This window comes from Falco biarmicus, chromosome 8 (genome assembly GCF_023638135.1).
Source record: "Falco biarmicus isolate bFalBia1 chromosome 8, bFalBia1.pri, whole genome shotgun sequence".
NCBI classification, from domain to species: Eukaryota; Metazoa; Chordata; class Aves; order Falconiformes; family Falconidae; genus Falco; species Falco biarmicus.
Window position 1 is genome coordinate 53300884 of NC_079295.1, and position 27256 is coordinate 53328139.

At 37.7% G+C, this 27256-nt stretch overlaps 1 protein-coding gene across 11 annotated transcripts in view; it reads right to left on the minus strand.

Moving 5' to 3' along the window:
* FABP6 (fatty acid binding protein 6) overlaps positions 1 to 27256 on the minus strand; it is a 46082-nt gene that overhangs the window by 12566 nt on the left and 6260 nt on the right. For 2 of the 11 annotated variants that reach the window (XM_056348836.1, XM_056348830.1), the window contains exon 3: positions 24408 to 24494. The exons of the other annotated variants lie outside the window; for them this stretch is intronic. The gene's annotated coding sequence lies outside the window, so the exon portion shown is untranslated. The remainder of the gene's footprint in view (positions 1 to 24407; positions 24495 to 27256) is intronic. 11 annotated transcript variants of the gene reach the window in all.

Sequence of the window (27256 nt, forward strand, 5' to 3'; positions counted from 1 at the left end):
GACCCAGTTCTTCTCCTGATCACACAAACAGCTGTACTGGCATAATGCAAGTATTGGCACAGAGAAGGGAACAAGCAGCTGGTGGAATATCGGCACAAGGTGGCCATGCCACTGAAAAATGCTCACTGTAATCACAGAATTGTTCAGGTTGGAAAAAACATGGACAGAGTTTTAATATGATTTCTATTAAAAGAATAAAGAAGTCCAAACTGTTAATTGTAAACAAGGCTCTGGAGAGGAAAAGCAGAAACATGCTCATGCTAATTGAGCTAGTGATGTGTGCCTAGTTCAGGTTCACTGAACAAATCTTCCACAAGCTGAAGGCGCAGTACAAATTCTCTGAACTCATTATTTCCTATTGTCTCTTCAGAGTCCAGCACCCAAGTAAATCAAATCAGCACTCCTGGACTCAGAAGCACAAAAACAAAGAAGTGGGAGGGACATCTCTGTTATCGTTTCAGTCTCTTCTAGAATTGATCGCATTCTATTCAATTTCTTGCCTTTGTTACCATCACAGCCAGTTTACTCCCTGGTATGTAAAAATCTTCCTTTAATTTCTGACTTAAATTAATGCACAGTTATTTTAAGCCTGTTGGTACTTGGGCCAGCATTGCCCCTTCTCTCTCTGGGTTCACCCCAAAGTTCTTAAGAGAGCAGTTACACTGTCCTTTTTGCTAAGGTAAATAAATTGAGCTAAGCCATGCCAAACTCTGTTAGATACTTCAGAAATAACAGACTTTTCCCCTTATCATCTAAGCGTTCCTCTTCACTTACCCCAATTTCAGACAACCTTTTTGGAACAGAGGTGACTGGGACCTATAACGTTTTCCAGCTCAACGACAAGTTTCATTGGTACACACCCCACCTCTTAAACTAAGATCACTTACAGAAATACTAAAATGTTTTGGGTTTACAGTAAGATTGACAACAGCAACTTCTACTGAATCTAATTGTTCCTTTCTTTCTTCAGGATTCTTCCTTTTAATTAGTTATCTTCTACTAAATGTTATCAATTGCATCCAGTTCAGTGGTAATGGGGAGTGATAGCAGAAATGGGAAGCTATCTTGAATTTTAAATTTTAGTAATGACTACAACAGAAGACTTTGTGATTTTTGTTATGCCGGTTTTGACTCATGTAATCTGAAAATGCATAGTAAAACTAATTTTGGCTGCTATCAATTTGGCAGATACAAAACTGGTAAGATTTGTTTGGAACATCACCTTTGGATTAAAAACCACTATAGAACATTTTGAACCTCAATGGCTTTAGTCTAATACAGACTATTTTTAAAAACTTGCTAAAATGAAAGATATAATTCAACCTTATCTGCAGAGTCTTCTGGTAAAAGCAAACTGAGTTAGTTACTACCTCTCTCTATTTCTTTGTCCCATATATTTATACTGGTAGTCCCTAACAGAAACTCTAGTTCTAATAAAGTTAGTAACTGACAACCCTAAAGATAGAAATCATTATAACTACTCTTTTGGACTCTTCTGACCAAACCCCAACAGTTATCTCCCCTTTATCTACATAGTTCACGTGATGTGTCGTAAAGATTTTATTATGTGATTGTATCTATATGATTGTACTCGCTGACACATCAGGACAACATAGCTCCAAACGGGAGCTTATCTTCAAAGTAATCTAGTCTAATTGGGAGACTTCAGTCACGTGGTTGTGGTCTTCTAAGCAACCTTCAGTCTTTGAGCAGGGGAAAAAGATGTGTACCAATATAAAACGAATGTGCACTGTACCAGCATTTAAAGTTAGAGGGGACTGATAGCACTAACGGAGTGCAATAGACTGTCACCACCACACACCAGCACCACCACCAAGGAAAAAAAAAAAATAAAATTCTTTTTTAGCCACAATATATTGGGAAGGTATCATGATTTGGAAGCCTCCTCTCTACAGCTACAGTTACCTAAATTTGATTGTTAATTTATTCAAATTAGATTTAGAAAGCAGCAGGATGAACATGGGAAGAAGCCAGGACTCTGTGTTTCAGGAACTTGTCCTACTTCTGCAGCACAAACTGGAGTTCTGCACGGGCTCTGTTGGCAGCAGGCCTCTCACGATAGCTGGACAATTTGCTGAATCCAGTCCTAGAGCTTGCATTTTCATATAAAATATGTATTTTCTCTGAACTGACTTGCATATTTTACAGCTTTTGTTACTTCTCACATGCCTCTTCTGCAGCACCCTACAACTGCATTCTAGCAGACTACATTCACTCCACTGTAAGATCACAGAATGCTTTGCTCCACCTAAGAAAGGAAGCAACTGATGGTTTAGAGTACATGTTGATTTAGACTTTCTTGGAGAAATGCTACACAGAGCTTGGCTTTAACTAAGGTTACTGAAGTCAATAAAGAACAGCACATAACACCATGTTTTAAGTTGTTTTTCAGTAGGTATTCTGCTAAGAGCTGCTCTGTTTCCTCCAAAACATATCATGTTATAAAACAATAAATCAGTTTTCAAGTGCCATCTGCTACACAGAAAAGAGAGGTTTTCAAAATCTACAGAGAAATAATATAAGGTGCATTGAAACCAGAAAGTTATTTTTAAGAAAGAAAATTATTAACAAATTATTTACCCTTATTTTACTCATATTATTGGCTTATTAAGCATAGGCTACTGGTATGTAGCCCATGGATGATAAGGAAAAAAATGAGACTTTTAACAACAAACATTATCTATGTAAAAAAAAAGACCTACTTAGTCTTGCAACACAATGTATTTTGTTGTATTAATTGAGACTAACAGGAATTGAAGGTGTTCAGGATTTTGCAGAACTTTGTCATATTTGATAACACAAAAGATTTCTTCATGTTGGTAAGGAGCTGTTTAAAAAAACAACCACATTTTGAAGCACAGTGACATAAGATTTTTCCACTTGTGTCTGTTTCTGCCTTACACTGTTTAAAGAAAAACTCCTTAGTTTGAAGTACTGTTTCAAGGAAGAACAAAGACATTAAGAGCTTCTGTGTTTTCATTGTTTTTCTTTTATTTTAAGGAATCAATGTGCTCAGTGACAGCAATCCAGAGAGACGTGTAAGTGTCTCAAATAACCCCAGCACCATGTCTAGTCTAAATTGCTCCCATATCCATGGCCAATGTGTGTTATCTAACGTATAACTAAAGCTGCCTCCTCAGAAAATATTTCAAACTTACAGTGTAGATGCTGAATTACATTATCTCTGTTCAACATGCAAGCCTATACATAGTTTACATATAAAAAAAATGATTTCTTTTGTTGGAATAATTTTTACATACTATGCTGCTTCTGGATTCTTTTTAAAAATCACAGTTAATACCGGAAAAGCCACATTTTTTTTGTCTTAAAACAAATGCATTTTTAGAACATTTGAAATGTTTGTTTTCAAATCCATTAATGCATTATATACAAGTGCCTTTTAATAACTGTACCTTGACAGCAGTCCCACTCCTTTCACCTTTTCCCTCTAGTTTGGGATACTCAGAGCATTTTCTTTAATATATTGGAGAGTTTACTCCGTGATACATACAATGAAAAATGCAGGCTAGCAATAGGTGCTGAGAAAGGGATTAACTATCAACTTCAACAAGACAATTCCCCATTTACAAATACAGATATGTGTTTCCTATGTCTCAAAAGAAAACCTTCTAGGTCACTCCAATAAATTGAAGTACATCTTTTGATTTTGAAACAGTTTCTACTGAAAATGCCAACACAACATTTTCTTATTTCCAACATGGAAGACAATAAAAAAAATTATTTTTATTTTTCTTAAGATACTGCAATTTCACGACTTCCTTATTTTCATGCATCTTTACTTCTGTAATGCCAGCATCTCTGTATCTGGATCATCAATGGTTACTGAAGCAAATACTCAAAGCTGCAGAGCTAAAGAAAGGCCAAATTCCCCACTTGGCCTGCCAGGGGAACTCCTTCTACTGCAAGGGTTACTCAGAGTTCAGTACGCATGGAATAAACACAGCATACTTTATTATGCATCCTGCTTTCCAGACTGCTGCTCACCAGCCCTCCATCATTAAAGCAATAGTACTGTATTTTAAATACAGATTATATAGTTTGCCCGAGGTCATATGAGATGGGATTAACAGCCAGAAATCCTGATTCACTGCTGTCTGTTAAAACAATAGACACCCCTCCATCTTTTAGATATAATGGTTTCTCCAGCACATTGCCTTGTATCACCACTGATTTTCCTCAAGTGTATTAACCTCCATCTATTGCACTTGTAAAGCCTGCTGCTTTATTTGTGCACATAAACCTCACGCACAGCTAAATTCTGCTATTCCAAAGGAATCCTTCAGCTGCAGTTCCTGAATCTCTGTTAAAGGGAACATTAAATTCAGATACGTTATTTTTTGGAGGCACATCTGTTTTGTAGTTGAATTTTTCCTGTATTTTAAAATCATCCTTACTAGTTCCATCACCTTCACTCTCTCAAGCTTTTCCTCTGTTCTCTTGCACCTCACCCGAAGAGAAGAGTGAGATGGAACAGACAGCTACCTGGTGATGGTGACAAGCTATTTGCTACCCCAGAAACCCAAGCAAACAAGGATTTAGTATCAAAGAATCTCAAAAGCAAATGTAAGAAACCAGTATTTGACTGAATTTTTCTTATGCTAGTGAAGTGTTTACAGTGTGCCACATGGAACAATTAACCTGCATCAGTATGTTCAGAGAACAGAAAGAGTTTGAAAGTGTGAAGTAGAGAAGGATGCATTTCTTTTCTTGAAATATAAGAAAAAACAGTTTTCTTTGAATATAAGTACTCTTTGGGGCTTCAGCTATGCTTTGATGTCTATGATTCAGTTACATCTCACTGCATATTTTACAACAATCTGAAATTGTTTATATTTCCTTAGATACATTTAACAGGAGGAATAAATATACTTTTGTAGCAGAGAAAATACATACATCTCACATGTAATTTCATCATCATCTCCAAAACAAGCAGACATTTGCATTTGCTTGTTCTATCAACTGCTTTTATTACACCTAGCCCGTAGTGTCTCTCTTCAATGGTTTTATTTATCCTTCAGTTGGTCAGCAATAAATTTGACATTATTAATCACACAACACTGGTGTAAAACTGAGAAAATGGAACTATATTGTTAACAGCTGTAACTTTATCTTAAACCCTAGAATAAGACATATTTCTCTTAAAGCTGCCTTCTGGAATCATAAGGAAAATCTGGAAAACATCTAAAACTAAACTAAAAATCTAAACTTCAAAATCTAAACTTCCACTTAGAATGTTGTTTCTTTACTTCGTAGTACTGAACAACAGCTGTTTCCCTCCTAAACATGGGAAAGCAACAGGGAACAAAAAACCCTAAAGTGACAACTGATTATTTTTTTAAAACTTCATTTTTAACATAAACTTGCATTTTTTAATGTCTGTTTTGTAACATATATAGATCACATCATTTTCAGGATCCTTAAAAATCTGGATGCATACTTAGGTCAGTGACTGATTAGGGTGCCAATTTCCCAGTATTCTTAAAACACTAATTCTTAATGCTTTGACAAAGTTGGCACAAACCTTAAAAACCAGTCGGCGGGATTCTAGTGCCAGGATTATCCTCATGACTCCCCTGGTGAGCATGCTGAGGTGGTTCTAAAACCGGTCTGAATTTCTGCGAATGCTTCTCCAGGGGAAGGCCTGGCCCTTGGGAGCAGGCTGAACATCGGGCAGGCACATCTGTGTCACAAGCCATGCTGCCATCTAGTGATGCAGCACTCACTCTGCCGCTACCCAGTGATGCAGCACTCACTCTGCCCCTACCCAGTGATGCAGCACTCACTCTGCCCCTACCCAGTGATGCAGCACTCACTCTGCTGCTTAGCTGCATAAACATTCAAGGATGCCACAGATGGACTTCTGTGCCAAAATCTGTGGCTTATGAGGCTAGTTGCTGCTTGTGTCCGAAAGACAGGAGATCTAGAGAAAGCAAAATACTTAAGCTCTTCCTGCATGATACTGGAACTTTTGCCCAAAATTTGAGATATAGGCAGATTACTGAATATATTGACTAAAAATGCTACACTGCACTCGTTTAACAGCAAGTCTTCCACCCACCTCTTCTTTGCTAGAAGCACCTGATGAGATTCTGTAAACAAGCCACCATTATCCGTTTAAAAATGGGCTCTCTTTGTCTTCAGGTTGCTAAGAACTGCCTTGCAACACAATGTTACCTTGGTTCAAGGTGGGCTGCCTTTTGCTTTCATTTTGCTCGTTATTTTCATTTTGCTTGTTATTTTCATTTTGCTTCCTGGTAAAATGCAGAATAAGCCATGATAATAACTCCCGCATGCAAATCCAGGATGACAGCAAAATCAGGCTTATCAAAAAAACTCTCTCAATGACCTAATGCAGAGAGAAATTTTGAGAACATTCCAATAGTGAATTGAACTGCAAGGTCTGTCTCCGAGGATTGAAATATAAATTTCTTTAAGACCTTTGGGATTATTAATTGCTAATTCTTAGTTTTCTCTTGAAGTTTTCGATATCTATGTTGCTATCTGAGCTAGTACTTTTCTTAGGGTCATGCAGTGATGTCTGCAGGTCCACTACTGTTCAGCATATCTGAAAATTAGCTCTCACCTTCTCTTAGGATTGTTGAGTTTCTGTTGTGATTATGGGATTTCTTCAAGGGTATGCTGGATATAAATCACTACCCAGCTATATTCTGGAGCCTGGAAAACAGGCAGGCTGAGACAACTGTTTGAAGAGAAATTAAGTATTATTTATCCTGCTCCCTATTAATCTCCTTTGAATGTTAGGCTCATTGCAAGTCTATGATGCATTACATACCAATATTAACTATTTCCTTACTTTCATTTTGGTAGACAGAATAGAGGAGAAAAAAATGCTGAAACAGAGAAAAAAAGATGAGAAGAAAGGCTAACAAATTGAAAAAAGTAGAGTTAATACAAAATGGGAGTGGGTCTCCCACTGAGCAATACTTGAATCAACAATAAAACACAATTAACAGCAACTAGAGTCATTCTTAGAGGATTAAATCTCTGGTTTGCCTACATTTTTATGCCTAGCTTTCCTCTTGCCACCTGTGGAAATGTTAAAACTTAAGGGTATGATGGATGAGGAGAGACTGAAAGAACTGGGTGTCTACAGCTCGGAGAAATAGAAACAAAGGGGAGATCTTACTGCCTTCTACAACCACCTCAACTGGAGGAAAGAAAGATGGAGTCAGATGCTTCTTGGAGGCATGGTGAGAACAGACACAACTGGGAATATGAGAGATTCTATTGGCTATTGTGAAATATATACTTTTCTTTTTTAAAAAAAAACATGAGCTGGTGAGATACTGGAACAGGGAGCCCAGAGATGCGGAATCTCCATCCTTGCCACTGGTCAAGACTCAAGTAGAGACGACCCTGCCCATTTAAACTGTAAGCCATCATGTCTTTAACTAGACATGTTTGGGGGGGTGGGGAGGCAGACTAGATGACCTCTGGAGGTCCCTTCCAACATAAATTATGAGTCTATGACAATATAATCAACCATTTCTACCTCAGCCGCTGAGCCAAGTGTAAAATGACCTTTGTCCACAAATGAAACTCACAACATAGTAGGAAAATATAAACATGAAACATTCTGTTTCTTTGCCCCATCTCTCTCGAAAGTTATACTTGGCACAAACCTGAAAAATAATTTCCAAATGTTTTAAAACACTTAGAAAGTCAGTTCCTTTAAAAGACTCAGAAAGTTAATTCCTTTACCAAGGATTCAAAATAGTATCGATCACCTTGATTATTTTGACAAAGTTAGTTTACCAAAACACTTCGGTTACTAGAAAATGTAGTAATTAAATAATGGCTTTATAACAGTAATCTGGTAAGGTAAAATCAACATAATATTTTGAAAATATTGCAGCAAAATAAAAAAAAATGGGAACCCTACAAAAAGTATCAAAAGGCCACTCATTCAAAATTAAAATATGTTCTTCTACAGAGGAACTTCATTCTCTGAAAGCGTATTTGTCTCAGAAGTCCTAATCTTTTCACAAAAGATGATTCACTATAAAAATATACCTCCATTGCTGCACAATACCTTGAAGTTATTACTATCTCCAGGGACCGGCACAGAAAAAATAATTCAATTTTGCTAATCACACATGCATGGACTGTGATACAAAATCTGGGTGCATAATATGGATTTTTAAAGCTAAGGGGAATCTACCGGTTTCGACCGTTGATTTCAAAAACATTAGACTGCACCTTCCATACAGCTTTTCTACAAGTGATTTGTACTCTTAGGCCTGGTTTATGCCTTGGTTTTGTGGGGATTTTATTTGCACTATTGCCACACAGCATTACTATTTGTAACCCAAGTGTCACTAAGAGCTCTTTGGCCAGAGGCATTTAAACCTTCTGTGCCCTAACTCTTCACAGCTGCATCACTGCCTCCAGCTTCCTCTCCTAGCAGAAATGCTTATTAGATTATTGTTACATGCTGCTATTCTTGTGCTTGCACAAAGATTGACCAGAGGGCGAGACAGAAGATCTGCTTTCCCTCCCCTCTTCATGCTCCTCAAAGCTGAAAAGTAGTTTGCTCAGAAAAGATGTACAGACTATGCATACAGGATACAGAGACGCACAGAATCACTAGGGTGGCTATTGGCCACTGAGTGATGTTCACAAGGGTGGAAGCAGCACAAGAGGTTTTTGTCCAGACCCTTTCAGGAAAGCAGAAACAGACCAGTATGGGGATCTGCAGTGAGAGGTTTCACACCTCTCTATTCCTGAGGAAGGGTGATCAAGCTAGAATTGATTTATACGAGGTCATCACTGCACAAAAAGTCAGGAAGAGAAACGGCTTGAGCCAGCTCCATAGCATCTTGATGCTGTGCACTGGATAAGCTTACAAGCAGGAGACAAGCAAGCTGAGAACACAACCCCTCTGCTCAGTCACTACTAACTGGAATCACAGCTAGCTGAAATACCTGTGCACAGTAAAATCCTTTCAGTACAAATCTTCAGTCTTCTGTTTGAGAAAGATTCTTTCTCCTACAAAAACAGTATTTTTTTTGAAAGATTTGGTTTTGTCTGGACAGTGCCTTCTCTTTTAAGTCATTGTGACCTACATACAGGCATGATCCAAATAAAAAATTAAAGAGAAAGAAAGCTCTATGTGACACTGCCTGGCTGGGCCAGCTCTGGAGTTGCTGTGGCCTCTGCATTATTTTTTCACACAGGGTCAGATATGAGTTTATATAATTTTTGGTTGCTTGCTTTTTTTCTTTACTATCATAATGAATGTTTAAATAACTCTGTCTCAAAAAAAAATATCTAGTTTACTCACTGAAGGTGGCATTGATGGACACAACCTTGCTAGTGTTGTTATCCTGATAGTAACAAACAAACAAAAAAAGCCTGGAATTATGCCTCTGAATAAAACACAGGACCAAAGCACACAATGAAGTTACTGTGAGTTAACACGTTACCAGTGAGCCACAGTAACTGATACATGGGTTCCCTTAGCTGCTTGCTAACACGCAGTACAACATGTTAGCTTAAATCATTTTCACCAAGACACTTTGATGAGGTTTGGATGGCACAAGAAATTACTCTAGGGGTATGGAATCCAACCCCTGCTATAACTTACATTTAAATCAAGATTGGTAGGATCATTACTACCTGATGACTGTTCATTAAGTCTGGCTGAGATAAATTTGGTAGTCAGTTCAACTCCCAGTGGCTGGAGACTTGCTGCGAATGGATTTCACAGCACAAAGGTCTATTGCATTTGGAATAACTCAGGCTATGAACTGATCTCTGCCTGGTTCACTGGCTGGAAGCAGAGCTGTACTGCTGTTCCAGAACATGCAATTCACTGCCACAGCTGACACCATTTTGACAAACAAAAAATTAACCAAGAACTGAATTGCCCCGAAGGATCTCCTGCTTTGTGATTTCTCCCTGCAGGCTAGGGCTGTATCTCACCAGAATAGCAAGGGGCACTGTCAGGGCTTGTGATATACCTGCACTCTGGGTATAAACAAAGAAGTGCAGATCCCACTGCTGTCAGTCTGGCACCTTTCACTAGCCCTACATTACTCAGCAGTTAGCAGGGAGAAACAACAGGCATTTCAGCATAGTGAAGGAGAAGCAGCTGGCTAGAGGATGAAGGAATAGAAAGAAGCAATTATACTATTATGGCTATCAAACAAGCCCACATCACTCTTACTTGTGCTTGGGGGTGCAAGGCCAGCTCATATCCACCTTTGCTGCTGATTGTTTTTTGACAGAAATTGCTCCCTAAACAGTCATGTTCAGTGATTATTTGTCTCCTTCCTTCTTCCTCTGATTACAGCCAGACTGGGATATCCCTGATCCGCATAGAAATGAATATTTTACAAGTCAGTGCTGTCCTCAAAGGGGCTTGTGCAGCATTAGGTCTCCAGATTTACTGTACTAGCAAAGAACAGTGTAGTAATGAGGTAGAAGCAATAGGCTACAAATGAGAAAAGAGCTAAAATAAAAGGATTTTGTCTTGGTACATATTTGACTGTAAACTAAAATTACCATTGAGGTCCTGCCTTTATATATAAGGAATTCTCACCAAATTTTGTAACTACTCTCACAGAGCCAACTCCACATTGTATTAACTCTTCCTGACTCTTGACTCAGAACATGCACTGTATTTTGCCTATGACCGTGAACAGCCGGGAAGCACCACTATCAAAAAAGCAAGCACATTGAAGTATGATTTTTGATGTGTTCGTGTGTTGTATCAAGTTCTCCTGTTTTCCAGATCTCTGCATGAGAAGTTTTCCCACAGCTAACAGCATTTTGTGCAAAATAGTAACTACTCCCTGTGGTATATGACAGTAGCACAGATTTTCCCAGAACTATTGAGAAAGCACAGTTACTAATTGCAATATGCACACCCAGGCTGATACAGTTGGCAACAAAAATGCTAATGAATGCAAGGAATTTTGTTCTCACTGTGTAAGACCTGTCACAGCCTCATCAACTGCCTTGAGAGTTTTAAGTCTACTGCCTACTTCCATGTTGTTAATTATCCTAGTCTCCCCTCAGAAGAACGTTCAAGTCCAAGTCACACACAGCTCAAACCTATTCCCTTCTGGGTGTATTGCTTTACATTAATCTATAAACAAATGCATAACATAAGTATCAGTCCAGTTTTCCTCCCCATTCATAGCTCTCATACTTCTCTTCTGACCATTCACCAGCTCTGCTAACAGAAGAGCCCTGAAATCCAGTTATATTCAACCTTGACTCACTGGGTGGACCTTCTCTCCCATTCAGCCATGTGAAGTTTTGTGGTTGCTTTACGCCTAATGACTGACTGTCTCTACTTGCTTAACTCTTTGAATTGACTCATTTTTTCCAGCATTTGGGAATGATTCAAGAGCTTATTTTGGCTTGACCAGATCTGACTCACCCTGGGTGACTTCAGAAATTAGAATCAAATTGAGGTTGGGGTAGAAAAAGCAAAAACAACAGTCAGATTCAGTCTCTCTACTGATGTGACAAAGAATTCCTGGCCTCCAATCTGAATGCAGAAGCAGTATTTTATCTGGTCAATCACTGGTCCAAGCTTGCATCAATCAGCCAATCTGATTTTATTCTGAGGGAAAAACATAATGAGTCTCATGAATACTTTTTATATTAGATTTATGCCAGAGGAAAAAACAATTACAAAAATTTCACTGTACCACAGTGATAAAAATTTAAGAAACCCATTAATATAGATAGATATAGGAACCCACGATGAAAAACCAGAGAAACAGTACCAAATTTCCCCAATTACAATGCATTAAACTAGACATCAGTGTTTTGAACTATAAAATACTACTTTGTTCTAATAGAGTAGCTTACACAAGCATTTAAAACTTTTATATTTCATACATGAGACAGTTGCAAAGTCTCTTCTATGCCTGCAAGCACAGGGTAGGCCACGTTATGAAATATGCATAAAGGGACACTGTCAGGTGAAAAACATCAGGCAAAATTCCAAGAGCTTTACTGCGTACTTGATCAGCTCTTTGCTGGGCAAACTACTATCAAATTCAATGGGAATTCTGCCTGAGCAGAGAACAAGGAACGTAATACTCAACAAGCAAGCAAGCAAACAAAAAATGTATTACATAAAAGTTGGTATTACTAAAAATATAAAAAATGCTACAATATTAAAGTCTAATGTACTACTTATAATTATGCAGTTAGCGAGACTTATGCAATCTCCAGGCTTAGGTTGTGAAAATAAGTGTTCAGCTTTTTTAGTTCCATTCTGTTCAACATTTGCTAAGATGCTACTGTTGCATGTGAGCTATCAACATTCCTTTATTAAAAAAACGCAACCAAAATTTCTATTGAAAAAGCAGTAATGAATTGGATTTAGGTTTAGAAAAACTTAGCATGCAAATCCTAAAGGAGCAGAATTTAACCTGTCTACAATTTGATTGCAGCACCTCATCAGCTAAGGTGTCAATGTCAAATCATTTCTGTCTTTACTCATTTCAAGGACATTAAGAACTTCCTCATCTTTGCGTGAGGGCAACCCTTGGGGAAAAAAAAAAGAAGTTAGACTACACTAAGCTTTGGATACCTTGTTTTTCTTTGGAGCCATCAGTAGTTTACACATCTAATCCAAAAAAACCATACAACTATCTGTTGTTTTGCAAGAGAGCTTCAGTGAAATTAATTTGATAGCACAAGGCAACTGACTTAACTATATCAATCATGTTGCAACAAAAATTTATTAGATCAGAAGTTGCTCCTAAATACATCTTCCTCAAAGGTATGTACAATGCTTCATCATAATTTATTCTATTCCAATTATTGAAATTTAATCAATACTGATTTTTACATCTTTGATTCTTTATGGATAAGAGATTTCCTCCTTCCTCCTTCTGTTTGTTCCCCTGCACTGCTAAGATATTTGGCTGTTTTAGCTTTTATGCAGAATCCTAGCTGCAACCTCTCCACTACTATTAAGAGATAACATGATTTAATTCTGTTAATTCTTTTGGGACAGAGACCCTTACATTGCATTTTACAATTCACCATACCTTATTTACTATAGAAACATGTCACTTGACAGGATACATCATGAAATTCAAGTTGCATTTCAGAACATTTTTGTCATTCAAATGGATGCCAAAGGAGAACAAACTGACCACCCCCAGACATGTACGAGATTGAAGTACGAGAACTGATGATGAAACAGTCAGTAAACATAACATCTAACCGACATAGTAATCAATGACAAGGGGGTGAAAGTAATACTAAATGCCAGTGGTGCTCCAACATTAATTATCTAGGCTAGAGATCTCAAAAACACAAAAAAAAAGCCCCTTGTATGAAGGTCAGATTGCTTAGAAGCAGTGTTGCAGTTTTAAATAATTCTCAGTCTTTCCCCCATAATAAATAGAATGACACAGCACGGTTCATTCGTTTTTCTAACAGTTTTCCCTCTCTTTTTATTCCATTAGTTAGGTTGAGCCTAAATCGAGGAATCCCATAATCTTGCAAAAAAGCAGTCCTTTAATATGTCTATCCTTTTCAGAATTAAGTATCTCTATTGCAGTTTAATTTCTGTATTTTTCAAACTAACATAAACCATGCTAGGAAAAAAAGCATTTTTAAATCCATTCTCAGTGTTTTTGCTGCCTAACTATGCCTATTAGAAGCATGAAGAAAGACAACCCCACTCCTAACCAACCATTTCAGTAAATAGAAATAAATTTAAGCTGGCGAAGGTATCTCTTTTCCTAGTAGAGTATGTACTATTCAGCATGGTGGTTTTAGCTGTTGTGGGGAAGGAACTCCATCTGTTAAAAAACCCTGTGCTGTACAGCTACATCAGCATATCCTTGATACTGCAGACTTGGCCCGTATTCTGTGATAAGCCTCCACATGGGGAATTAGATTAGTACAGCTATAAAGAAATGCAGCATAGCTACACCAACGTATTTCCTCACAAGGATGGCAAAACAGTTGTTGAAAGCTTGCATTTTTCTTTTATTATTTGCTGGGGAGTGAGAGGGGAGAGTTTCAGTTGGACAACTCTAGAAATAAGAGAATTTGTGTTAGAAGAGATACTAATTCTGTATCATCCTTCATATGTAATTCAGTATCATACATTACTGCTATTACTCCAGTGAAATAACATGGTGTGTTTAAACTTTCTGCGCTATTTTCATGCATTCTACTACTATTTAAGAATCTGCAGTACCTACTGAGCACGACTGTTCAAGTTTCCTTCCCCAAGGCAGGCATATTACTTCACAACTTAATCTCTAGCAGTTAAATTAGTAACAAAATAAACAAACAAACAAAATAAACAAAATAAAAGTGTGGTGACATTGAGCATTTGCCTAGAAAATACAGTTATATGCTTTAATTAGAACATTTAAACTCCTAGTCTACAGATACCACAAGTTAGTTTGAAGAAAACACTATACAGCCTCAGCAGATTCCACACCAAGAGTTGGTATTAACCAGACAAACAAAGACAGGATTTGGTACATGACAAAAATGCAAGCATTCCTGATTAACATCAACAATATAAAAATTGGACTTTTGCAGCTTTAGAAGTCACTTGACCAATAGAAGAATTGCAAAAATCTGAACCACCCCATTCCAGTTTTCAGACAGAGGCACATTCACAAAGTCCTGAATTCAGCCTTGGTGTCAGTCGCTATGGGCCGTGCACAGCTCTGGAGAACTGTACAATGCGGGTAAAAACATTCTGTGAAACACCACCACCTTCCTTCTTAGGGCCTTGTAATGCCCACCCGTACAATCCAACAGTTTAAATTTCATTGAAATGCTCTGAAACCCTGCTCAATGTCCCAAAATCACCTGTCAAAACTCTTCACGGACTCCTGCTAACAAAACAACCCTCTTTGAATATAAACAAGAATCCAGTTCTGCATATTACGTGTTGGCAAAACTTGCATTGGCTTCAACTGTCAAGTAGAACACAGCTGATAATCATGACAAACAACAAACGCAGAAAGCTCAGACACAAGACCCAGCCACTCTTATCTTATGGAATGCAGTTAAAAGGAACAAACAATGTTTTCCAAATTATCAAGATTAGTTCTAATCACATTCATCTTCTGCCTTTAGACTTGCCTATAAATAAATATTCAGAAGTCATGGCTAAACACAGCTGAATGACAGTCACAGAGTTGTTGTTATACCTTGGCATCTGCAATTTTATGGACTTGTCTGTGACAGGACCAAGGAAAAGGATTTATTAGAGTTTCCACTTTGACTGCATCACCCCAACTCTATGTTCCCGAGAAACATTTGGACAAGCAACATTTACTGTCTTGCAAATTTTTCCACTGATCACCATGTGTCCTTATCATTGACAGGACAATCGAGTCTCTTATGTTAATCGTCTCTGAGAAGGTTTTGTGGACCAGCTGCCAATCACCTACCCCGACATAATAAACCACAGTGGTTTATTGATCACAGTACCAGGACCACAGCCTATTTTGATTTGGAGATGATGGAATGTTTTTTCTGTGGCTGTAAGGCTTGAGTTAAAGGGAGTCCCTGAACAAGGGCCACACACTTTCCCAACTATTGACAATCAAGCATACCCCTAAAAGATAACAGAGCAAGCTTGAAGGATTCTTTCCCTTGATGTGCAAACTAATTGTAAATAGTGTTTTCTCAGAGTTAGAAGTTAACTTGGTAAGAGCAATTAAAAGTGACCTGACTTTATCAAAGGAAATGACTTGGCAAGGACGGTGCTGGGTATTGCTGATGAGCTCTGATGGGAAGATAGGCTGAGCCCGAGTACTCCATAAATTGATCCTACCTGGAATTAGATTAGGTAATGGTAAGAAAGCATGCGTGTCAGATATGCATAAAATACAGGTGATACACTTTCCCTTGTTTTGAAATACACTTAGCACAACAGGTTCTACAACTTAAAGTCCACAAGAAAACAGAACATGAGACACTAACAAGAGTAAAGATCTGTAAGAGAACACAATGTGATATATTGAGAAGAGCAAATGGTTTAAGATCTAGAAAGAATTAAAGCAGTCAGAAGTGCAGATACCTTAGTAATCAGGACCTAATGTTCACATTGTCATTTCACTGTGTCAATGATGGAACTCTGCAGTCTTGTGGCCAGACTGTGCCTTTTAGGCACTCTTATTTCAGGGAGTGCTGAAAGTCACTGCACGCCAAGCATAGTTTGTTGTCAACGTGCAGCACAATGCCTGTGTCCTGAAAGCAGTACAGTTTTTTCTCCCTTGCATAACTAACACTCATAGGTTTTTAGCAAAGAGAGGTCTCTACAACTTTAGGCCAGCCAAGCCTGCTGATAGAATTAAGGCACGCAGCTATCCTTAATGAGGTGAAGGAAGGTATTTCCCACCTGAAACTCCAAGTAGCACACACTTCTTGATCTAAATGAAAAGCTGTTTAGCACATGGCAGAGAACAAAGAGATTTTGCAAGATTAACGTCACTGTTAAAGATGAGGTGGGATGACAGCACTCAGCTCCAGCTGCTGAATGCTATATGCATACCCCTAGGCTACTGACAAGATGGTAAGAATGTCCTCAGCTAATCCTCATTTTGGGGGAGGAGGTGAAAGGGAAAAAAGGACCTTAATTTGAATAGCTAAAAATTTGTACCATTTTCCAAAGAAAGTAAGGACATAAGGACACAACTACTCTCCTCTTCTGCCTCCTTTCCCAAAAGGCTGACTGGGAGAATCTCTGTAGTTTATTTCCCTATATATTCCCCTTCAAAACTTGCGATATTTTAAAATTAATAATAAACTTGTCATTTTTATTAGACACTAGGGACTATTCATTATTTTTATCAAGAATGCAAAAATACAGAGTAGAGAGAAACACATACAGTCTGAGGTACATTTTCAAGATTAGAGGAGCTGAAAATACTTGTCTGTGATGACAGCATTTCTTGATTTGGTAAAACCATGCACATCAGATGAGGCCTGAGTAAGTAAGAGGGTTGATAAAACTGAACTCTACTGAAAGACAGAAAGAGATAGACAAAGGAGGAATACGAACCAATCCTCTAGCAAAATGTCACCAAAAAAAATCTAGTAAAAAAATGTCTGGCATTGAAAATTGCTAACTGCAAGTTTTTATTCTAATTTTAGTCAGAGAACAGAGCATCTGATAGAGATGAAATGTGCACATCAGGCACAGAGACATTAGCATACACAATTGGGCCATGACCTCTCCAACTGTTGTTAGTGCTTTTCCTGTGTGTTTTCTGACACCATGAGGGACAAATTCATTCTCAGTGTAATTGGATTAAAAAAAAAATATAGGTGGAATTATATCAGAGATATTACCCTGAATGTCTTTATACTGATGTGACTATACGGTATTGGAAGATTCCAGCTCAGAGTTGCTTCCTACACAGCCCCCACCCCACCCCCCAACTGTGGACCTCAGTAACAGCTGATGGGGTTTTGTTGCTTTTGTTTGGTTTGTTGTTGTTTGGGTTTTTTTAACTGAGCGCTTAACTATATGGCATGGCTAAGCTTTCAGTGCTTCTGTTTGGCCTTTTTAAGCTATGGGGAAAGGCTTGAAAAATTTGGATACATTGTCATTTACGCCACACCCCTCCTCTTTGAACAGTTTCAAAACTGTTATTACAAGAGAGACAGAAAGAACCCAGTTAATGTGGAATCCTAGGCTCCACAGTGTCCCCATTTTACAATTCTCAAAACATCAGATAGATAGCAGATAGTGAACTCAAAGAAAGATCCAATTACAAAACATACCAGTTATGAATGGCATGTGGACAATAAGACAAGGATGTGAGACAACAGTTACTCCATCTTATTCAGGTAAACCATGAAGTCAAGGTGACTTCAAGAGGCACTGCCAATTACAAGCACACTTTTGAAATCTACCTAGAAGTTCCCCATACGAACTTGTCCTATTTTGTTAACCTTACTGCAGTGCTTAGCTCTGATTTGCAGCCCATCCATATATAATTGTTGTATGTAAGGCAATATCTAGCTGGAAAACATACTTACCTTCACCAGTCATTTTACTGAAATACATCCTATGGGTCATGTAAACCAATTAGCAAGAAAGCTGAACGTGTCAAAAACTCTCAATTGATGGGGAGAAATTAATTTGTAATTTATGGAATAACTAGATGCATCTGAAAGACTAATTACCTAGTTACTGTGTCTTTGTCAAGGACAACAGTTAGCACTTACCTGGCACTTTTCATTCTCAAGTTGTTTTTAAACATTCACTATAATTAAACCACATTACACCTCTGTAAATGAAAAGTTATTGTCCATATTTCACAGCCAGCAAAGCTGAAGCTACAAGTGACAAAGAAAAGGACACAGGGTCAGAGATGTGTTGGCATCTGCTTGCTTCAGCTTGGGAAGTACAATAGTTCCAAATGATTACTAGTCAATTCTGTTTCCTCTATTGTCCCATCTTCTTAAGCTTTATCAGCACAAAACCCTAAATGAGAATAGACTATGTAAGATTCACATTTCTGTAAGTAATTAAGGTCAGTATTTCACCATTTGTTATTCCTATATGACACGAAATTTCTCTCCAGGGACCACAGGTAAGGAAAAGCCACACCTCAACAGTTGTAAATTCTCTTGATCCTGGGGTCAATAGAGCTTGTCTACAAATGGAGAATAACCTCAGAATAACACTGTGTTTCCACAGCCAAGGAACAGAACAGATGCTTGGATATATTATTAAAGGCGAGACTTCTGTAATTTGCTTAGAAGACTTTACAAGAAAATCTAAATAAATTACGCATGCTAACTTACCTATGCTTAAGTTTAGCCCGCCCAATGTATCCTAGCTGCAGTGATAATGTTGTCAAACAATGACAAGTGAGAGGAATTGTGTATACCGTGTCACCAACGCACTACAGGCATGTCAGTAGTTTATGTGTTTCAACCCACAGCCTATGCCAAAACAACTAATTCTTGAACAATATATGCATTCATTTGAGAAGCGTATTTTTGCACGGAGGCAGGGAGGGATCAGGATAAGAACAACACTGCAGTTATAAAATGGGCTGCAAGATGAAATGCAACACACTTGTATGTGATACAAATAGTCTTTCTGGTACTGCAGGAAAAGCTGCATAGTTATTTGTATTACCGTGGCAGGTGAAGGTTACAGCCAGGGTTGGGCCCAATTGTTTTGTGCTTTATATAAACATAGAAAGAGACATCCATGTGCCTGGCAATCACCGTTTTTGAAAGTACTTCAATCAGAAGGAAAATTTAAAGATAAAAATAACAAAAAAATAAACAATCCAACAAACACAAACAAACCCCTGTTTGGTAGCTTGTGTCAAATCAAAGTGAGATGCATTTGTGGAGCAGCCCTAGAGCTCAAGGGTTAGGTGCCATACATTACTGGGGAAGAGCGCAATGCTGCCGCCTGCTCATGCTGTGCACTTCCACAGAAAACAAGAGCTAATCAAGTTCACATAATTCATAAACGAGCACACAGAAAATACCGCAGAAAAGACTCAGGAACAATTTTACACATAAAGCAAAGACTGGTGCCCAAGTTTCTTCTCATTCAAACAGTGGTAATATTAACTACCCAGCATGTTCCTAGAAGTAAGGGGACAAGAAAACAGGTTGCAAATAAAAAACAGAACTGTGAAATAATCAGAAGCCCCAACAGGCTCTTTTACTTCAAATGCCAGTCCTGCCTTAGACATTTTTTGTCCTTTCAACTCTTGAAACACTACACACAAAAGTTATTTCTCATAAAGATGCTGCAGTAACCAGGAGATCTCTTGACTTGAATCAATCAAGAAATTTCCAGAATAGTTTCTCAAACACAGTTTGGGAGGTCAATACTGTTGGGAACAACTTTACAGAACAAAAGCTCAGGTATCTATTTATACTGAACTCATTGCTGTTGTAAGTTGACTCATAGTAAGAGGTATCTGATCCTAAAGAGCATGTGTATCTATAATTCTATCTTTTGTGCATTTAATATCTGATAAAATATTCTAATTTCACAGTCCTACAAAGAAAATCATCTGTACATTCACAAAACAAGTTCCTTTACAGCTCTAGTATGTTCCATCCCTACCAGAGAATGTATTGACCTGCAGCCCTGTCCATACATTGAGATGGATGCAGCTGCATGTTTGTCCTGCTTTCTTGAACTGGGCAACGGTTGGGCATAAACCAATGCCAATTCACAACCTTTTAGACACGTTAATATAAAACCGCCTTTGCAGGAAAAGAGCTGTCCCCCTGCGAGGCCCTTAATTAACATAGCTTCATAGGTTAAGCTAATGTGACCGCATCTGAGCATGTCTATATAGACATGCTGTGTCAACAGTCCCCTACTGACTGGCTCTGCGTCGTGAAGAAGGGGCATCTCTTCCGAGGCAGACAGTTATCTGAAAGGAAGTGGATGGCGATCTGCAACTCACTTTCTGTAACCACGCAATGTTCACGATCTTGGTATGTGATGATGGATCTGAATTCAGCCTAGATCTGTTTATGAGACGCACACTCCCACGTAAAGTTTTGCTGTACTGATGTTACTGTAGCTACCCACCGATCATTTTGCTTTGGTCTTAGCTCTTAACTGAAGGCCAGTGGGCAAGTCAGTGTGGCAGGCTGAATCAAGTATTAAAGACAATCATCCTATTCTTCCTTCTTTCTTTCTCTTTTGAAGAATGTAGATTATGTAAGTCAGTGTTCTGTAAAGCACTTTAAGAGCCAGTGATTGTAACAAGCAATTTCTGTGCCAGCTCAACACAGTACTTGAAGGAGGAAAGATAATTACTAATAGCACAAAACAATTAAAAGAATTGTTTGAAAGGGACCGTGTGGATAAACAGCTCAAGAATTAAGCAAAAGAACTAAATATACTTGAGACACCTTGGTCAAATCATTTTCATTTAGAAAAAAATATATTGTTCAATGATTTTCCTTTATATTATTCACAGATGGTTAAGAGAAATATTTATGACAAAAGGAACAAGACAGAACAAAAGCCTAGATGAAATAAGAGCTATTATTGAGGAAGAGGTACAATGGCAGAAATAAAAAGATTACATTTAATTGTCAGAAATGAACTGGGTCTTTGATGTTCAGCAGACATGAACTGAAGTCATCAATTTAAGAGAGCCACTCTTAGGCCAGCTGAGCAGCTACCTCTAACAGTTACAGGAACAGAGTGATGTTTACACCACTTGCAATGATTTGCCATGTGCCTATGGAGGAAAAACAGTTCTAAATTTTCAAAATTACCATTTGCTTTGGACATTGAGGATTTTCACCAGCTGATTTAAGGTCTGGTTTAAAAGGCCCTGAAAGCCTGTGAAGACATTCTAGTAAATGGGTTTAATTCCTATGCTGAAGGAATGAAGCATGTTTCCATCATACTTTCGAATGTATTTTGTATTTTGATGTCAGTGTTTTAACAGAAGGACATCAAAATGTTTATCTGCTGTGTACCCAATGCACTAACTAAATGCACTAAAGAGAAAATAATTAGAAATTCATTTGCTTTTTCATGTAACAAAAAAACCCAACACTGATCTTTAAAGGAAGGTGTACCCTGTTTTACTCGGCAAACAAGGACATTGCATATAATTTAAAGGTGAATGTTATATATTTTACTTTAACTACACAATACTATATATAGTAATGTATGTGTTCAACACCAAGAATAATTTTGCGGAAAGGTTTAGGAATGGCAGGGGAAATCCTGAGAAACTTTTCACTAGTACTTTCACTTAGCACAATTTGATCCCTTCCAAACATTTTAAAATGGTTATGATCAAACACAAACAATTTCCAGCAGCTTAACAGATTACAAGTAGTCAGCTGAACCACTGCATGAGCCATTGGATCTCAGTCCTTCTCTGTCACGAAATGAAAAATAATAGCTGACACAGCAGTAAAATACATCCCCTTGTGACAACTTGCAGGACTTTCTCTTGTAGAAAAGAAACAATGTTTCAAGTAACCTCACCCTTGGAGTAGATTCATATAGGCTGCTACAGTAACATGGGTTACATTGGGCAATGTGTTAAAGCAGTGTTACTTAATTATACGCCTATATAATTTACAAGTTGGTTTATCAGTCCCAGGTGAATTAGGTAGTATAAGAGCTTAGTAAAAGAGAAAAATGGAAATCAAAAGAGGTAAGTGAAACTCTCAATCCTCTTTTCAACTTGCTTATCAAGGTAGTTTTTTTCCCCACCTTAGTTCAGTTAAGACAAAAGAAAACTTCTTCAATGCTCATTCTTACACAAGCTAACGAAGTGACAGTTACATCCTTCTGAAAACATTTTCTTTCCGCTTCCATGAGTAATTTCCCTGGCCTCCCCTACATGTATGCAAAGTAATTGACCAGCTGCCTATTCTCTCACAAAATCAAACATAACCCAACTTGCAACAGGTCTGGCTATATGTCCTATCCACATAGGACACTTTTTGTCCCCGTCTTTGCTGTTTTATTATTTCATTAAACACAAATTTGAATACAAATTTACTCCAGATTTCAAAAGGACAGTGAACCTGCTAGATATTTCTTTACCTGCAGCAGCACAGACTTCTTCAGCAACAAAAGAATTATTTAACATCTAATTGACACTCTGCAAACAACTATTATTAAACAAAAATACTCTGTGAAGAATCCTAAACAAATATATTGTCAGATATTTTAAACCAAAAGATAATAATGTCCAGAATCCTCCATTAAATAATAATATTTAGTACTTATAACTGGAAGTCTAATGTGTCAGCCAAATATCAGCTATTACTTGATCATTGCTTTTCTCAGGTGCCCTGACATTCTGTACCATTTCTTCTCCCAAAACACAGGTGACTAGCAGTAAACAATAAATATGGTTTTCAGAGGTGCTGCTCAAATACTTCCAACTCGCATTTTCTGGTGCAAAAAAAAATATAGTTGCTGTGCTCATCCCATAAGAAAATCAACCTAGATGTGATCTGATAAGAGACAACCAAACCTACAAGATGTTAAATAAACTAATGATGAGTTAAAAGGTATTTGAAAGATTTGGCTTACTTGGAAATTTCCAGGAAATATTTGTATAGTATATTTTCTTGCTGTTCTCCTTATGACTTAAAATACATATTAATATTTTAAATTCATAGTTCTAATATTTTAAAATCATATTAAATACATTCCTGCCAAATATTTGACTTGTCTTGTTTATTTGTCACAAACATTCCAAGGGAGCTGTTTCACAAACAGCATTCTTAAAATAATTAAAAGAGACTGAACAGAAATTAATGGATCTAGATAATATATTTATAGAAAAAATAATTATATTTGTACCTTAATTTACACACAAAGAAATGCAAGAAAAGACAGTAGTTGCATGGGTAAGAATAGAAGTCAGGCAATGCCAAAAGTAAGTTTGCACACACATCTTTTGTCTCTTAATACATATTTGTATAGATAGCATTTAAGTACCTGGTTGCATTTTTCAGTACCATATCACTCATTTTTCATACCTTTAGCCATAAAAATGTCTCAATTATATTCTGAAACTCACTTATATATCAAATATTCATAAGACATATTGCATTACTTGAAATACAATTTCTGATCATTTAATTGCACTGCAATTTTACTTTGCCAGCTGGAATTATTGAGACTTAGAGCTACACAGCATTTGGCTTTTGATAAATTAACCATTCCTTCATTTTCATTTATTCCCTTAATATTTTTCAACAAAAATCTAAAAATCTCTCCCATAGGTGTCCTGAAGTATTAAGAACTAGAGCTTAGAATGTAAATTCTTACACAATCTTAGTTACAAATAGCCCCTTTCATCCTAAAGAATACCTAAATGTCCATGCATAACACATAGAATTCACTAAATTAGACATTCCTGACTGGAATTCAGGAGCTAAGGAAGGAGGACATAGATCCTAAGAAGTTGGTTTATATTGCTTGAGATATAAAGCAACATTAAATCTTGCAGAACCTGTCATTTTTATAGATGAATCTCTGGGTGATCCTGAAGTATCCTAGTGATTCTAAGAAAATCATTATCATGGCTTTATGAGGACATGTTGGCAGGGGATTAAAGCCAAAAAGCAGCTTCTGAACTTTCATCTCAGGTGGGAAAGTCACTGAAACCCAATTCTGTTCCAGAGCAGAACCTCACACATTTCAGCTGCAACTTAAATACCTAAGGCTACTGCATTCATTTTAACTGGAAAAAACCCCACCCAAAACAAAACCCAACACACAAACCACACCACCACAGAAACAAAAATGCCCAAGTCATCAAGACTAATAACCTAACTCTTAGGAAAAGTACCAGGAGAACTTCAGTTGCTTATTTTACATTCCAAGTCAAAGACAGCACCTCCAGGACACTCCAAAGACTACTCCCTAATCCCTATTCTGGAACAGCTTCCTTGAAGGAATTATTTTCTTCATTCTTGGATAATTACTTTAAAGAGAGAGAGAGAGAAAAGTGAGTTTTGCTCTAGAGCAAATCTTCAGGTACAAAGAGAGCCATTCAAAGGAGGCCATGCAAGCTAAGGCCAAGTAACACACTGGTATTAGCAACGACAAGCCCTTACAACAAGTCCTGGAATTGTTTCTTCTGCACTGCAAAGTAAAAGAAGTCAGTCAGCAAGTAGAACTGGCACAACTGCAGAGCTCTCCACACTGACAGCTGTGGCACCAATAAGCATCAAGGCCACTTCTACAGGTGCTTGGGCAGCTTGAAAAGATTATGCCACAGCAGCAACAGTATCTGTGAAACACAGTAACAGTTAACAACCGAACTATGAAAGTTGCAAGTTGCATGGCAAAGCCTCCCTAAGGAACGCCCTACTCAATCCGAACAGGGAATTGTTCTATAAAAGTTTCTGTGAGCAAGTCCTCTGCTACCTGAGCCGCTACTCGGTGTAGGATGCTGATTTAGTACTGATTCAGGAAAAGGCTGTTACTGACTCAATTAGTAAATCACTTCAGTATTCTGTAGGGATCTCCTACTCAAATTCAGGTAAGGCCCTGTCCTGCTTGCCATGTCAGGACCGTATTTCAATGAGTAACTGACACCTACTGTGCCATAAACTTCACTGCAAAATACATAAATAAGGAATGAAAAAACATACACTCAAAGTTTCCTCTTCAATCTACAATTGAAGGGGTAAAGATTTGGAGAATACAGAGCAGGTATCTATTAACTAATTACTGGTCAAATGTCAAAGGAGGTGCTATCATCCAGATCATTAAGGAAGAAAGGAGCTGCAATCTAACAGCCACAGGGAAGATCTTTAAAAGATTGACAGTATAAATTGCTAAATTAACATGGGAGACAAAACTAAACAACCTCTCAGTTAAATGCTTTCAGAATTTATTGGTTTGCTGAAAGCCATGACTGTATCCCAGAGCAGTAAGTTATACCTAAAGGAATCTGAAGAACTACAGCAGAATTTCACAACTAAATGTCTACAGAAGACACAACTAAATGTCTGGCAAGACACAGTTGCTTTCCCACCCCATATCAAACCTCGGGAGCTTCATTATTTAGACACTTCAAGAACACACATGACTTTCCTATAAATGAATCCTCTGCAAACTGAAAGCTATGTTTTTACTTGCAAAAATATGCAATTGTGAATGGACTTACGACCCAGGTCAAAAGCAGCAGCCAGACATGGTAGGAAGGAGCATATACCAGTATTTGTGACAAGTCAGAAAAACTTAAATGTGTACATTGCAGAGAAGTCACAAATTAGAAACAACTGACCATATCCAAATATACAAAGACTTGCATCCCCACAGGAAAGAACACTGTATAGATTACTTGAAGTAAACTATTTCCATTTGATTTTTTTATACAGCCTTATATTTATGCTAAAACACTGTGAGACTCTGGCTAAAAGATCACCTAAAACTTGACTAATAATATATCCTACCCTGTTCACTACAAATCATAGACAGGGAGATCTTTAAACAGGCAGGAAGAAAGGAAAAGACTTAACATCTGAAGAAACCAGTTTTCAGTTTTCCTAGACTTAAATTTAGTAACACAGTCCCCAAGCGTGCTGCTCTTGGCACTAACAGTCATCCAAAGAGAACACACTAGCTACAGTTCTGCTTTTTGCAGAACACAGAAAATGTAAAACACATTCTTTTATAACAGGAAAATTAAACTTTCCTAAAACCATCAAGGAAAACTAATAAAAAATTGTTGAGGAAAAACACTTCCTCACAAGTCTGTTTAAAGAATGTATACAAGTAATTTGATTCCTGAATAGAGTCAGAAATTGCACTATGTTTCATGCAAGCCCTGAAAACAAAAATGTTTTAGATACAAAATTATCCACAGAGCCTAAGGCCTTTATGCTTTCAAAAATACTTAGGCTTAGCACTCAAAATTAAGACAAAATTAAGCTAGATGCCTCAAAAGATTAAGCAGTCACTTACTGCCCAAACAAACACTTGTTAACATTTGTAGAACCTTCCTTACCTCTTTGGAATAAAGCAATACAGCTGATAATCACATCATGTTTAAACTCTGAAACTAGAGTACCCATATAGTCAAAAGGACAGATGGTCTTCTGAGATCACTTCGGAGCTAGTTTAGTATCCCTTTCTGAACCACTGTCCTGAGAGTGATTCCTTTATCTGCTAACAGAGCTCCTAAACTGGCCATTCAATTTATGCACTAAATTATGTCATGTGAATACCTTCCTCTATACCTAAACCGCTATTGAAAATGAACTTTCTTAGGCATTTAGGTCCATGTTAACCAATTAGCATCTCCCAGACTGAATCCACCTGGTCTATAAAAGCAGAGGAATGGAAGTAGTACTTCCCTGCTTGCCATGCTTGATGAAGATGAGGCCAGATGGGCTGCCAGCCCATCATGAGGTTTGTAGCTTCAGCAAGAAGGAACTGGCAGGAACACAAAGCAGCTCATGTGCTGACACAGTGGTGTCCTTAGCCCAACAGCCTCTGGTACACTGGTTCATCTATGGACCACAGTGCTACGAAAGGTGAATTGTCCTGATAATACTTTGAAAAGGATGCCCTGCAAATTCTGCTCTTGGATGCCTTAGTCACATTTTAGACTAATTTTGATTTACTGAGATTCCAAGATGCAAAATTGATTGATCTAGCTGGGCACTACAAAACTGTATCATGTAAATGAATGAATTCATTCCACACCCACAACTTTTAATACTGCAAATAAGT